At 37.6% G+C, this 14134-nt stretch overlaps 1 protein-coding gene and 1 pseudogene across 11 annotated transcripts in view; both read right to left on the bottom strand.

Moving 5' to 3' along the window:
- The window catches only part of AHI1 (Abelson helper integration site 1), a 223593-nt gene that overhangs the window by 63999 nt on the left and 145460 nt on the right, over positions 1–14134 (bottom strand). The gene's annotated exons all lie outside the window — the stretch shown is intronic.
- Positions 7–13329, bottom strand: LOC132667670 (rho-related GTP-binding protein RhoQ pseudogene; annotated as a pseudogene).

Consider the following 14134-nt stretch of genomic DNA (forward strand, 5'->3'; position numbering starts at 1 on the left):
CTACGAGAGAGATAAGACCACCACAGCTTTATCACAACTGTACCACAGAGAAAACCCCCAACATTCACTTCCTCTTGCAGAAGAGCAGCTGAAACCAAAGCAGTACTTTGGTAAGTCTGAGGCTGTCTCAAGGTTTGCTAATGGGATCAGGGGTGGTGGGAACACAGCAGGAGAAGCAAGATAAAAGACTGCGGGATTGAGAAATGGTTAAGAGCATTCAATACACTAAGATTAGCTTCAAAATAGCAGATGTTAATTTTTTTTAAGTGAATTACTTGTGAAGCAAATAAAAAGAAGGCTCACACACCATTCACTCTCTTAGAATTGTCTTATACTCCCTTTGGATCCCATGCTCTGTGCTAAGCAGATGTAACTGAAAAAAAATTCCTCAGAACGTCAACAATTTTACAAACAACAAAACGTAATGAAACAGCCTGATTACATAACTTCATTGTGATCACTTGATCACTGTTAATGTCTCTTTTAAAAATATATTTTCCCGTGAACACATGCTTTTTTGGTATTTTATATCAAACTAAGTCTTTTGATTACTTTAAAAATACTCTTAATAAAGTTATTTTCACCAGATACAAATTTAAGAAGAAAAGTCTTTCTACAAGAATACTCTTTCCTATACTGTACGGTAGTCACTGTATTCGATCTTTTTATTTTTAAAAAACCCAATAAAAATGAATGGCTTGCACAGAAACTTAACAAATCCCTTAGAGCAGTTATAGGGATGAGGCAGATCTCAATCCATGTTATATGTCATGCATTGTGTAACACAGAACATAATATGTACACTAAAGAAGAAACGACTCCTTTTCCTACTTAAATGGCATCTGAAAATTAACAGGTTATACAACTATATAAGTAATGGAAAATTATCATTACAATCCTTTGTGCATTTAGGTTACATACTGATTCATTCACTTAACAAGTGTTTACTGAAATCCTAATGCACCTGCTACTAGGCTAGGGGCTAAATATATAATAATAAATAGGACCCTTTCTAGAAGGGCTACCTCATTTTGGCTCTCCAGGAGAATAAAGGATAATCAGGAATTAACCAGGTGAAGAGACAGAAAGCATGTCTTGGGCAGACTGTATTGCTTGTGTGAGTCCAGGGAAGAGAAACCCAAAATATTCAATATGGTGGGAGCCTGAATTAGCGGCAAGAGCCTAACTAGCCAGGTGGGGGAAAGAGGGTACAGGGACAAGTAGGGGCTAGATCATGCACATTGTAGGAGCTCATGCTCATAATAGAGGCCATGGGAAGAGAGAAGGGTTTTAAGCAGGAGATTCCGTAACAGTTTACAAATCTCTTTGTGGTGCCTTTTAGTTTACAATATTTATTAACACATTAACCAGGATATTTTAATGGATAAATGTGGACTTACCTGCTGTCACTATATGGTATAAGGGCAGTAAAAATAATTTAATTCAAATGGTACAAATGCCATTCCTATTGTACTGCTTAGCACAGTCTGTAATAAACAATATGCTACACAGGATGTGGTTTCAAGTTTACAAATCTTTTATAACTTTTAGTGTACTGATGCCAAACTATTTATGTAAAAGTGGAACTTAAAAAAATTTTTTTTAATGTTTATTTACTTTTGAGAGAGAGAGAGAGAAAGAGAGCAGGGGAGGGGCAGACAGAAAGGGAGACACAGAATCCAAAGCAAGCTCTAGGCTCCGAGCTGTCAGCACAGAGCCCCATGCAGGGCTCGAACTCACAGACCGTGAGATCACGACCTGAGCCGAGGCCAGACGCTTAACCGACTGAGCCACCCAGGCGTCCTGTAAAAGTGAAACTTTTAACTCTTCCTTCCTTCTGTCTTCTCCAAACCTTTTCTCCTTTATTCTTCTACCTGGCACTGTCACAGAAGAAGAAAGCTAATAAAAATGTTCTGCATGCCTGCCACGGTCTAGGTACAATTCTAGCTGCTTACATATGTTCTTAGACAATCCTGTGATGGTATGAATTCTCATTTCAATTTTATAACAGGGATTTTATGTACCGAGAACTTTAGTAGCTTGTCTAAAGTAAACTATAAGGAGTTACTTTTTTTTTTTTCTCCAAAACTAAATACATTTATAGGACGTCTTTGTCTGGAATCAAACACACGAGGAAGCAGCAGAGAGAAGAAGGGACGAGGGACAGAGTTCCCCAAACCTCAGGAAAGAGCAGACGCAGTTCTGGGTGGCACCATGTAAGTGGCTGGCTCTGCAGAGAGAATCAAGACCTGGGTCACCTGCAGGCCTGCTCTTTCACGACACCTGATTTCCAGCTGCAGAAAACAGTGGGCTCCTCACCCTGGCACTGGTGCACCGACATAGCACAACGTGGGTGAATCTTATGGAAGGATGAGGTTGGTGTGTGCTTATTTATCAGGAGCCAGAGCTGGCTGCTCGGAAGAAGGGCAGGAGCGATTTGGCTCAGGCAAGAGAATCATTTATAAAATCCCGTATCAGGCATGGGTCCTTGGGTGGATTACTGACAATCTGGAATCCATCAACCTAGAGCCAGAAAACCTTTCCTGAATTCTCCACTATGGTATTTGATAAGAGCCTCTTCAGAGGTACAGGGGTCCAAAAGACCTCTAAGATCCTACATTTCAACTTGCCTGTTAAAGTATCCACTGATTATCCTCCTTACACAAATATTGCACACTTTTTTTTTTTTAATGTTTATTTATCTTGAGAGAGAGAGACAGAGACAGAGAGGGAGAGGGTGAGAAAGAGAGAATTCCAAGCAGGTTCTGGCTGTCAGTGCAGAGTCCAATGTGGGGCTTGATCCCATGACTGGGAAATCATGACCTGAGCCTAAATTAAGAGTCTGATGCCCAACCGGCTGAGCCACTCAGGTGCCCCTATAGAACACTAGTGTTACACAGCCCTCCAGTCTTTGTCACCCTCTTTGACCCTGTTATGGACTGAACTGTATGCCCCCCAAATTCATAGGTTGGAGCCCTAACTACCATGTGACTGTACTTGGAGATAAGGCCTTATGGAGGTAATTAAGGTTAAATAAAGTCATATGGGTGGGGCCCTAATCCAACAGGACTGCTGTCCTTATAAAAAAGAGGAAGAAACAGCAGGAACATGCATGCACAGAGAAAAAGGACATATGAGGACACAGTGAGAAAGCAGCTGTCTGCAAGTCAAGGAGGGAGGTCTCAGGAGAAACCAACCCAGCTGGCTACTTGATTCTGGACTTCCAATTTCTAGAACTGTGAGCAAAAAATTTTTAAGCCCTTAGTTTATTGGTACTTTGTTACAGCAGTCCTGGCAGATTGACCCAGTTCTACAACCTGATGGTGTCAGATGAATCACTCACTACTACCTGCCGTGGCACCGCAAATGGACAACTTAATTCTACCCATTTTAGAGCCTTACCAGCTTACAGTACGGTGTTCAACACTATTATTTTATCTCCTGGTGTAGAAACGATGGCCTCGTCACCAAACTCCATCACCAACATCATTAGGGAGGCTACATCCCTCAAAGCAAAGAAACCGTCTTTGGAGCATGTCACCATTATACCATTACTGACACTTAAGCGAAAAACCGCTATATAGTGAGGAATCCGTGTGCTGCACATGCCAACAGTCCACATCCTGGCAGTGGAGTTACGGCCATTCCTTCATCGTACTGAAGGTACAGGACTAAAGCCACATGGCTTATATTCTGCTATCTAATCTATATAGTCTGCTTACGCTACAGTGTGTGTTTTTATCCAGTATGTCATCTTCTCATCTGAGGATCACTTACTCTCTTCTGAGCATCTTTGTATACACAATAAACTTCTCTGCTTTTTAAAATTTGCAGTGGATTCTGCATCAATTGTCTCCCCCATCTCCAATTACACTTTGTTATTATCTCACTATTTTAGGGTAGCGTAAAGCTCCATAAAAAAGTTGAGAGACGCAATCCCATCAGGAGGTTTCTTTTAACTTAACACCGTGTCTACTTTCCTCTTTATTTTGGTAGGTCTTGTCACAGGAAATTTTCTCGACCATTCTTGTGACGAGTGTCTTCTATAAGGCACCACTGCTTTGCACACAGTGCTTGAGCATGTAGGAACGACACAACACCCTCAGCAGTATCTTTGAGCTGACAGAGCAGTTATGAAATATTTCTGCAAAAGAAGTTTAAAAAATTCGTTCACGGGGCGCCTGGGTGGCTCAGTCGGTTAAGCGTTCGACTCTTGTTTCGGCTCAGGTCATGATCTCACGGTTCCTGAGATCGAGCCCCACATCTGGCTCTGCACTGACAGCAGCTAGCCTGCTCGGGATTCTCTCTCATTTCCTTTTTCTCTCCTTCCTTCTCTTTCTGCCCCTCCACCACTCTCACTCTCACTCTCTCTCTCAAAATAAATAAATAAACTTCAAAAAATTATTAAAAAAAAAAAATTCGTTCATGTGCCCATGTTGGTAATGGCAGGTCTGGGAAATGAGATTTTTTTTTTTAAACAAAATTCACTCGATCACATTTTGTCCGTAATTCACATACTTGAAACAGAGTTCCTTCTTTTCAAACTGGCCAAACTACTTGGGTGCAGTCATGATGGGAGTGCCAGGGTAAGCTTTTATTTATTTTTTTTCCTGACATTCCTTTTTTAGTCTTCAAAGCAGTGCTCGTCAGAGACTATTTCTTGGTAAGCAGGGTCTGCCAGGCTGTTGTAAGACACTGAGGTGAATTCCTCTTTGTATTATCTTCTGAGAAATTTTTATTGTAGTTGTCTCTGAAGAGTTCTCAGTGGCTCTCAAAACCAGTGTACGGAGGGAACATTAACCAGTATTGCCGAGCAGCAGATGTTTCTTGCAACTTCAATTATAATATAATCTAAAAATCAATATTAATAATGGTCCCAAGTCATTCAACAAGCAAAGTTATGCTGAATAAACTCATAAACTTGAGTACTTTCTCCTTTAGGACCGCTTCAGCTGGGTCTACAATCATCGGGAACTTCTTTGTGCCAGGCTGCAGACAACGTGGACCTGAATCCTACCACATTCCCTCCGCTTTCTCCTTGCTTAACTTGATTTCAGACTCCTGGCCTCTAGAAATAGTAAAAGAATAAACTTTCGTTGTTTTAAGCCACACTGTGTTTGTGGTAATTTGTTACTACAGCCCTAGGGAACTAATACATGTGAATTTTACTTTGGTGAATGCTGGATTTTCTTGTATTCCCTTAAAGAGAATTGGATCTTTTACTGGTGTGTAGTCATTGAGAATAGTGTGACCCTTTTCAGGTTTGATTTTAAGTTTTGTTAGAACAGATTCATGAGGATTTTAGTCTAGGGCTCAATAACCCCCACTGCTTCCTGCTAATTTTCCTCTATGCCCCACACTTTAGGAGGTTTTGCCATTATGGCTGTCAGGAATGTGAATTGTTCCCATTCTGTTGTGTAGCTAATTTCTGATGGTCCTTTCCTTATGGAGTTTTACCCCAAGCACAGACACATTAGTACTCAGCCAAAGACTTATTTTAAAAAGTTTTTATTTATTTTGAGAGAGAGAGTGAGAGCGAGTTGGGGAAAGGTAGAGAGAAGGAGAGAAAGAGAATCCCAAACAGGCTCCGTACTGTCAGTGCAGAGTCCAATGCAGGGCTTGAACTTACAAACCATGAGATCATGGCCTGAACCAAAGTCAGATGCTTAACCAAATGAGCCACCCAGGCGCCCCTCAGCCAAAGATGTATTAAAAGTCCTCCTTATGGTTATTGGCAGGATTATGACCAATTAACATAAAGTGAAACGAAAAGTAACATCTCAGGTTTATTATTTTTTTTTGCCAGAAGCCTTGTTACAATTTAAGGCACATCAACTAAAATGTGTACAGTTTTAGTGCTCAAGGTAAATGCACTTACGACTTTATTACACATTTGGCATTCTTTAAGAAAGTGCATTAAGCTTTAATATAGATATATTCAGGTTACACTTGTGTTTCAAATGATAAAACATTGTTCTTTTTTGATTTTACATATTTTCTCCTCACGTATACAGGAGATGCTTAAAGTGAGCTCTGGCTACGTGGCTGGCCTTGGATTTATCACTCTGGGTATACTGGTACAGCAACTTACATGCAAGAACAATTAACTGGAGCAAAGGGAGAAGATACTTCTTTCTGCAGACTCCATAAGGACGGTGCAGAAATGAGTATGTCTCAGCCAGGCAGTTCCATTTACGTGTAAATGTACTGGGTTTTATGTAGTTACAACATGATGGGTCTGTAGCTTTTTAAACTAGCAAACCCCTGAGAGACTGTGCCTTCCAGCTGAAATATTTATAATAGATTGTGTTTCAAATGCTGTTTTCTGCTTCTTGGACATTGAGGAAACATTCTTAATTTTGTAGAATTGGCAACAGGGTTCCCCCACCCTCTTCTCTCAAGCTGTAAAATGCTTTTTTTTTTTTTTTTTTTTTTTACAAGAAGTTATAAGAAGTCTGGGTACAGCTGTAGTATTTCAAATGCTTTCTGAAAGAAAGAAACTGTTTCCTTGGCCAATGAAGAAACTTCTCATGTAATCAAACAGCAGTTTATATACCCTGATCCTTTTTTTTTTTTTTCGCACAGTGTTTTTCTCTGGAATTATAATGGCTACAACAGCCTCATCAAACACTGTCTTCAACCCCTTCTGGGTTAAAGTTGAACTTTCCACATGGTGGCCCCTGTCTCTTGCTAGTTTCTGTCCTTGTTCTATATATAAACAAGATTTTCTTTCATATTATTCAGTTTTGTTAAAGTTTTGGGGCTCACCTTGAAGATCAGTCTGAGTTCCTACTAAACGAGGCACATTTAGTGTGTGTTCCCTAAGTTCTGATGCCCACTCCTCTTTCACATTTCGAAATAAGGTCACAGAGAAGCATATAAGGAAGACATCAGGCACTGCATAAGATACAGGCCTCAGATGACCATAGTGTTCCTGTCTGATGACTATCTTCCTGTTCTGCTGTATCACAGAGTCTCAGGATGGGGTGCTTGCCCTCCACCCTGTAGCTGACTGCACTGCAGATGGTGGGCACAACTCCTCCAGGAAGGCGTCGGTGGCACAGCTCATGAGTAGGTATGTCTTGCCAACCGCCATGCCCTTGAGCATCAGCCTCTGGGTGGGCCCCCCTTTCCTGCCATGGCTATGCCCACCCACTGCCCCCAGCAACCATTTAACAAGTAAAATAAGATTTAAGAAAGTCTCACTCCTCAATGATGTCAATTACAGAATATTTGGTCTTTATTACTAAAATAGAAAAAAAGAGCAGATTAAAAAATGCTAGTAGAAAACCAAATTTAACAAAAAATTCTAAATCGCACAGAAATACATTACTGAATATTCCAATGACTACTTTACTAAGTGACACTGGGACTGTATTTTATTTCATGAGAGGAATAAAAAGCATACAGCCCATTTCAAGCATCATGTGGTAGGAAGATATATGGTCTCTTATGATTATTTTCGTAAGTACTATGTAAGATACCCCACAGATGTTTATAAAAAAAGAAACCAAGGTCCTATTATTTTTAACTGATCTTATCTGGATAATAATAAATTAAGAAAACAGAGATTAAAAAAAGTAAATAATTGCACAAAGTTTATTGTCTCTGTGCCAGACAAACTATCTGTTCCTATCCTGCTATATAATGTTAGTATATGTGAACCTTAAACACTTTATCAAACAAATATTTGAAAATACTAAATTCTAAATATCTTCTGGTAAAGTAACTAGGGTAATGGAAAGAATACCAAACTAGGAATTAACATGTTTAGTTACCAGTCCTGTTTGGGCCTCCAAGGCTGAAATGTACCATAAAACACTCAGACTGGATGGCTGTAAATGAACAGGTCTGGACCAGATGCTATGTGGTATACCCTTGAGCTTTCAAAATTCTATCATAACATGTACTCAGTTAACTATTCCAAAAAAATAACATTCACAAATTTCAAGGTAAATTCAAAATAGTAATTTGTTGGATAATAGTGTAGCTATATTATTTGTGATCATCCATAAATTGGAAAAGCTTGTTTAACTGCTACAACACTACACCGGAAAAGCCTCCTGGTACTGAATAAAGAACAACAACAATATAGCATTTCTTCTGAATTACCATTTAGAAATTACTACTTCTTTGACAAATAGGAATGACTTGACCTTTGGACTTCACACATAAAGCCACTCATTTTATTTGATGATTGGTATCACTTATAACTTTTCCTGTTAGAAATCGTAGTTCACACATTTTGTTACACTGAATCATTAGTGCTTCATTTGAGAAGGAGCTCAAATGTAACCTTTTATTGGTTATCTCCTAAAAAAATCAAGAGAATGATGCAGGCTATTTTATAGACTGGAGTACAGATTTTGTTGTTGTTGTTGTTAGTGAAAAAAAATGGCAGTGTAATTTTTCTTTCTTGGAAGGGATAGCAAAAAGAGAATTATGAATCATTGATTTAAATTAGGGTTTTTATGGTGTGCTCTCCAGACCAGCAGCAGCAACATTACCTGGAAATTTGTTAAAAATGCAAATTCTTAGACCCCATTCCAGAGCAACTAAAATCATTTATTCTGGGGATGGGCCCAACAATCTGTGTTTTAACAAGCCTTCCAGGTGACTCTAACATACTTAAAAGTTTAGTTAGTATTTTATTTCAATGATCTACTTTATAAAACATGCACATTTCTTTTTTGCACATATAAAGTATGCAACTGAATGGGTAAGAAGCATAAAATATAAAGCCAAATCTTGAAACAAAGTGTTACCGGCAAAACTTTAAAAAAAAGAAAAAGTAAACCTGTTCTTCCTTTCCTATTAGTTTTACTTATCTTGCTTAGTTTTCCTCTTGTCTCACTGAAATGCTGACTAGCTCTAGATCTGAGTAATTTAACATCTACTCCGTCATTTTATCAATAAGCACATGATCAAACTGCAACCAGGAGTCAGGGCAAACATTCCTTCAGTTTCCCTACAGCCTCTTAAGGATTAGTGAGATCTTTAAAACAGGAAAACAAGCAGAACTGAAAAATAGAATCTGTTCATTGAGCAACAATTATGAGGTACCTACCGTGCCTGAGCTATTCTGACAGGCTGGGGAGATAGCAGTGAACAATACAGACAACAATCCCTGCTCTAAGAGAGCTTCTGTTTTTGTTTTGTTTTGTTTTTTAATTTTTTTTAAATGCTTGTTTATTTTTGAGACAGAGCGCGCAAGTGGACCAGAGGCAGAGAGAGGTGGAGACACAGAATCTGAAACAGGCTCCAGGTTCTGAGCTGTCAGCACAGGATCTGATGCGGGGCTTGAACCCACAAGCCAAGAGATCATGACCTGAGCTGAAGTCTGATGCTTAACTGACTGAGCCACCCAGGTGCCCCAGAGAGCTTCTGTTTTACTGGATATTTTATTGTTTTTGGTCTGGTAGGCCTTTTCAGAAAAAGGGCTACTTTTAATACTTGTACAAGTTACTCTTCTGTTTATCTATTTTTAAGTTGCTAATACACAGTACCAGGGTGTGTGCTCATATTAAATTCTAAAATAATTATTTATGAATTTTTTTTTTAAATTTCTTTTGAGAGAGAGAGAGTGTGCACATGTGCATGAGCAGGGAGGGGGCAGAGAGAGAGAGGGAGAGAAAGAATCTGAAGCAGGCTCCATGCTGTCAGCACAGAGCCTGATGTGGGGCTGGAACCCACAAACTGTGAGATCATGACCTGAGCTGAAATCAAGAGTTGGATGCTTAACTGAGCCACCCAGGTTCCCTAAGTTATGAATTACTCCTGAAAGTATAATACATTTCTTTAAATTCTTATAATAAACCATAAGCTATGAGTAAATAAAAAATTATTAAGAGCTAGATGCAAACAATATATTTAAACAAGAATAAATTCAAGTATTTGCAAATAACATATTACTCACAATTTATAAACACAGTTTTAGCAGTTATAAATTTTAAACTCTATAGTTTAAAGCAGAAATTCATAGAGATTATATATAGAAATATATCCCTTATGATAAATGAATATTCTTTTTAACTGTATTGTATTTATTACCTGGTTTTACCTACCTGTAGATGATACTTACCTAGCCAGGTCTTTCCATAGCCATAGGGTTGTGAGAGGTAGTAAAAAAATTTCAAAAGTACATAACTACATAAATGTTAAAGAACTTAAAAATAAACATAAATAGAAAAATAAGTTATAAAAGGGTCTTCAAACAGACAGACCTGTATTGCTGTAAAACTACTTTGGAAAAACCCTCTCTAAACTTGAAAAGGCACTTAGTAGGGACTCCAATGTCGAAATAAGCAATAATTTCCATTGTTTTCTTTTAGAGTGAGGTACAGGTTTATGACTCTCTGCTTAAGTATGCATAATAGTCATAAAACACCTGTTACTTAAAAATAACATAAGGTCTGAAGACAAGTCTTTTGAGAATGAAATTTAAATCTCTTTTTGGTGCTTAACGACATCTTCAGGATTTCCTGAGCACCAATTCTAAGTGCAAACAGTTGTAGTCCTTAATATTTCAAGACAATCTATTACAGAAACTTTTGAGATCTACTTAAAAGCACTCCTTGATCTCACGCTCCGTAAGTTTGAGCCCCACGTTGGGCTCTGTGCTGGCAGCTCAGAGCCTGGAGCCTGTTTCAGATTCTGTGTCTCCCTCTCTCTCTGCCCCTCCCCTGTTCATGCTCTGTCTCTCTGTCTCAAAAATAAACGTTAAAAAAAATTTTTAAAAAAGCACTCCTAAAAACATGTGTTAAATTTATTAACAGATTATAAACAATTTCTAAAAAGATGAATTAATTAAGATCTCATTCATGTAATAAATATCTCAAGTGTGTGCTATATAGAAGGCCATACACACAGTATAGGAAATACAGAGAAATGCAGCCTACAGTTCTTGACCTGAAAATGCTTAGCATAAAATTAAGAAAAATATAGTTTCAAATACTGTACACTAAAAAATCTTTATTTTTAAAGTTTAGAAGAAGTTAATAAATTTACAATAATCTGTTTTATGAGATATTTGATATAAACACATCTCATTTAGATGTTTTAGTTTTAATCAACCAACGTTTTACATTTACTAATTCTAAAACAAGTGTATGAATCTGTTTGAGTCTTTTCTCAATCAATATACATATACTGGTATTTAATAATTTGTGATGCTATAGGTATGTGTGTATTCGTGTAGTTATATCTAGAAATATATGTATCTACCATTTATTTAATGTTTACTATATGCCAGGGATGTGCTAAGCACAAAGAGTATACAAGCATATTCTGTGTGTGTGTGTGTGTGTGTGTGTGTGTGTGTGTATCTGTGCATACAGGTCTGCTTTTCTCCTAAGCCTATGCTTTTAGTCACTAAATTTACAGATTTAATTTTGAAGTTAGAGGCCGTCATGGAACCAAGTAAATGTGAAGCTGCTTGGTTCATTGACTGTGACTTTCCTTAAGAATATGCTGAAAGGAGGGTATTAAACACTTGGCATTTCTATTAAAGAAGGCACCTAAAGAAGATCATCAAAGCATTTTCTTCATATTAGCTTCTTATTCACAATTAATGGATGACACCAAACTGGGAAGTTATGTGGGAAACACCATCACTGGGCCAAGGTCACAGCTTTTTATGTATATTAACATATGTGCCCATCTGATTACTGCACTTTATATTTAAGGGTGGAGGGAATTACTGAAATGCTACAGGCAGAGTTAATTAGGAAAAACTTTGCAAAAGGATCTTGGGTAATAAGTTTAAATGTAAAGAAAAGTTTTTTAGGTTGCTGATAGCTACACATCAATAATTCACTGCTCATCTTACTTAAACACGATGCTTCCCTATTTCCAATTCTAATGTCAATCCAAATATGCCAGAAAAAGCTCATGTACATTCATGTGAACATGTGGTTTGGTGGGGAAGAAGAATAACAGAAAGATGATGAAAAAGCTTAATGGAAAATGTCCCTATGTTAGTATATAATTCTGTGTTATGTATGGAGATGTACACACTTAAGGAATATGAAACTTAACATTTCAAATAGAAAAATATGAATCAGCAAATGGAATTTTTAAGATGGAAATGGAAAATTTTAACCTTAGAACAAATGAGTAAAGGGGAAGCACTTTTGGAACAGGGGAGTAATGAAAACCGGCTCTTCCATAAAGGCAAGCACACTGGCAAAAATGGTCAAAACCAACTTTTTAATAAGTATGAAAATTAGCCAAAGGGTTGCAACAATTCAAAAAGCATGTATTCTCTCTCCCTCTCTCTCTCTCACGCGCGTCCGCACACGCGCACGCGCACACACACACGCGCGCGCACACACACACACACACACACACACACACACACACACAGTTGAATCTTGGCAAAAACTGCAAACTTTGAGGAATTTTAACCTGTCCTGTTCCCATCACTCTCTTACCAGCTCTATGGCAGCCTCAAAAACAGACTCACAACAATGGTAACTGAAAACCATGAGGCTAGCAGTCACCAGATAGGGCAAAATGGGTTCAGAGTGCCTCCAAAGCCCTATATCCAGAGAAGGGTCATTATATGACCTATATAGCAGCCCCTGAAAAGTCTGTAAAGTTTCATTCTCTGGGCTCATCTTTATTTGATGTGACTCAGAGCCAGAAGTGAATAGCTGTATCCTGAGGATATTTATCAAAAACCATCAGTGGCAACTCAGATGATGATATGAGTTAGGAAAAGTAAGGGGCTGGCCAAAAATTAAAAGGCAACACTGGGAAATGATATGTCTACAGGATACTCTGAAAAGCTCCCACATATTCCTGGAAATCTAGAAGGCCATGCATATGTGCAGGACTGTGTGTATGCCTAAGAAAGAGCAGAGAAGGCTCTAATTTTCATCTCTGGTTGACCTCTGTGCAAACAGAAAGTAAAATCTAACTAAGACAGAGTTATAAAAAGCATATTGAAGCAATGAAAACAAGTCCCAACACACACAGAGCCCCTTGGAAAAGGGTGCAGAACTTGGTTCCAGGCATTTAAGGAAATTTCTGTCCAACCATTAGTTGACTACTAAGCTAACCAAACAGACATTTCAGTGATCAAAAAACCAAAAAAATATAGACTTTATATAATTACTTCAGGAAAGTCACCAACTAAAATAGTAACAATAACAAAAAATGACAAATCATACGGAGTGGGTATAGAGAATCTAATTTCCAGGTCTGCCACATTATATCATTTCAAATGTCCAGTTATCAACCAAAAATTATGATAAATATAAGGAGACAGTAAAGTATAACTCTACACAGGAATCGAAGTTAAGAGAAACTATCCCTGAGGAATAGACATTAGATTTAATATATATATATATACACACATACATATATGTTTATAAAGATACATATATACATATACATATGTTTATAAAGATATATATATAATAAAGACATACATATACATATATAAAATAAAGATACATATATACACATATAAAATAAATATATGTATATATAACATACATATACACATATACATACATATATATTACATATACATATACACATTACATACATATACAACATATAAAATAAATATATTACATATATATGTTACATATATATATACACACATATACATATATACATATATATATGTGTATATATATATATGTAGAGAGAGAGAAAGAAAGTGTAAGAATTACAGCAAACAGAAAATGTCAATGGGGGCACCTGTGTGGCTCAGTTGGTTAAGTGTCTGACTTCGGCTCAGGTCATGATTTCCTGGTCTGAGTTCGAGCCCTGCATTGGGCTCTGTGCCGACAGCTCAGAGCCTGGAGACTGCCTCAGGTTCTGTGTCTCCCTCTCTCTCTTCCCCTCCCATGCTTGTACTCTGTCTCTGTCTCTCTCTTAAAAATAAATAAACATTTAAAAATTTAAAAAATAAGAAAATAAAATGTCATTGAAAAATAGAAATTATTAATAAAATAAAAATTCTGGAGTTGAAAAGCACAATATTAACTAGAGGTGCTCAAGAAATTTGAACTAGTAGGGGAAAGAGTCAGTGAACTTCTAAGATAAGTATTTTGGAATTATCTAGTTTGAGGAACAGAAAGAAAAAAGAAGAAAAATGTCAGAGCCTCAGAGATCTACGGGA

This window comes from Panthera onca, chromosome B2, assembly GCF_046562875.1.
Source record: "Panthera onca isolate mPanOnc1 chromosome B2, mPanOnc1 haplotype 2, whole genome shotgun sequence".
Lineage (NCBI taxonomy): Eukaryota > Metazoa > Chordata > Mammalia > Carnivora > Felidae > Panthera > Panthera onca.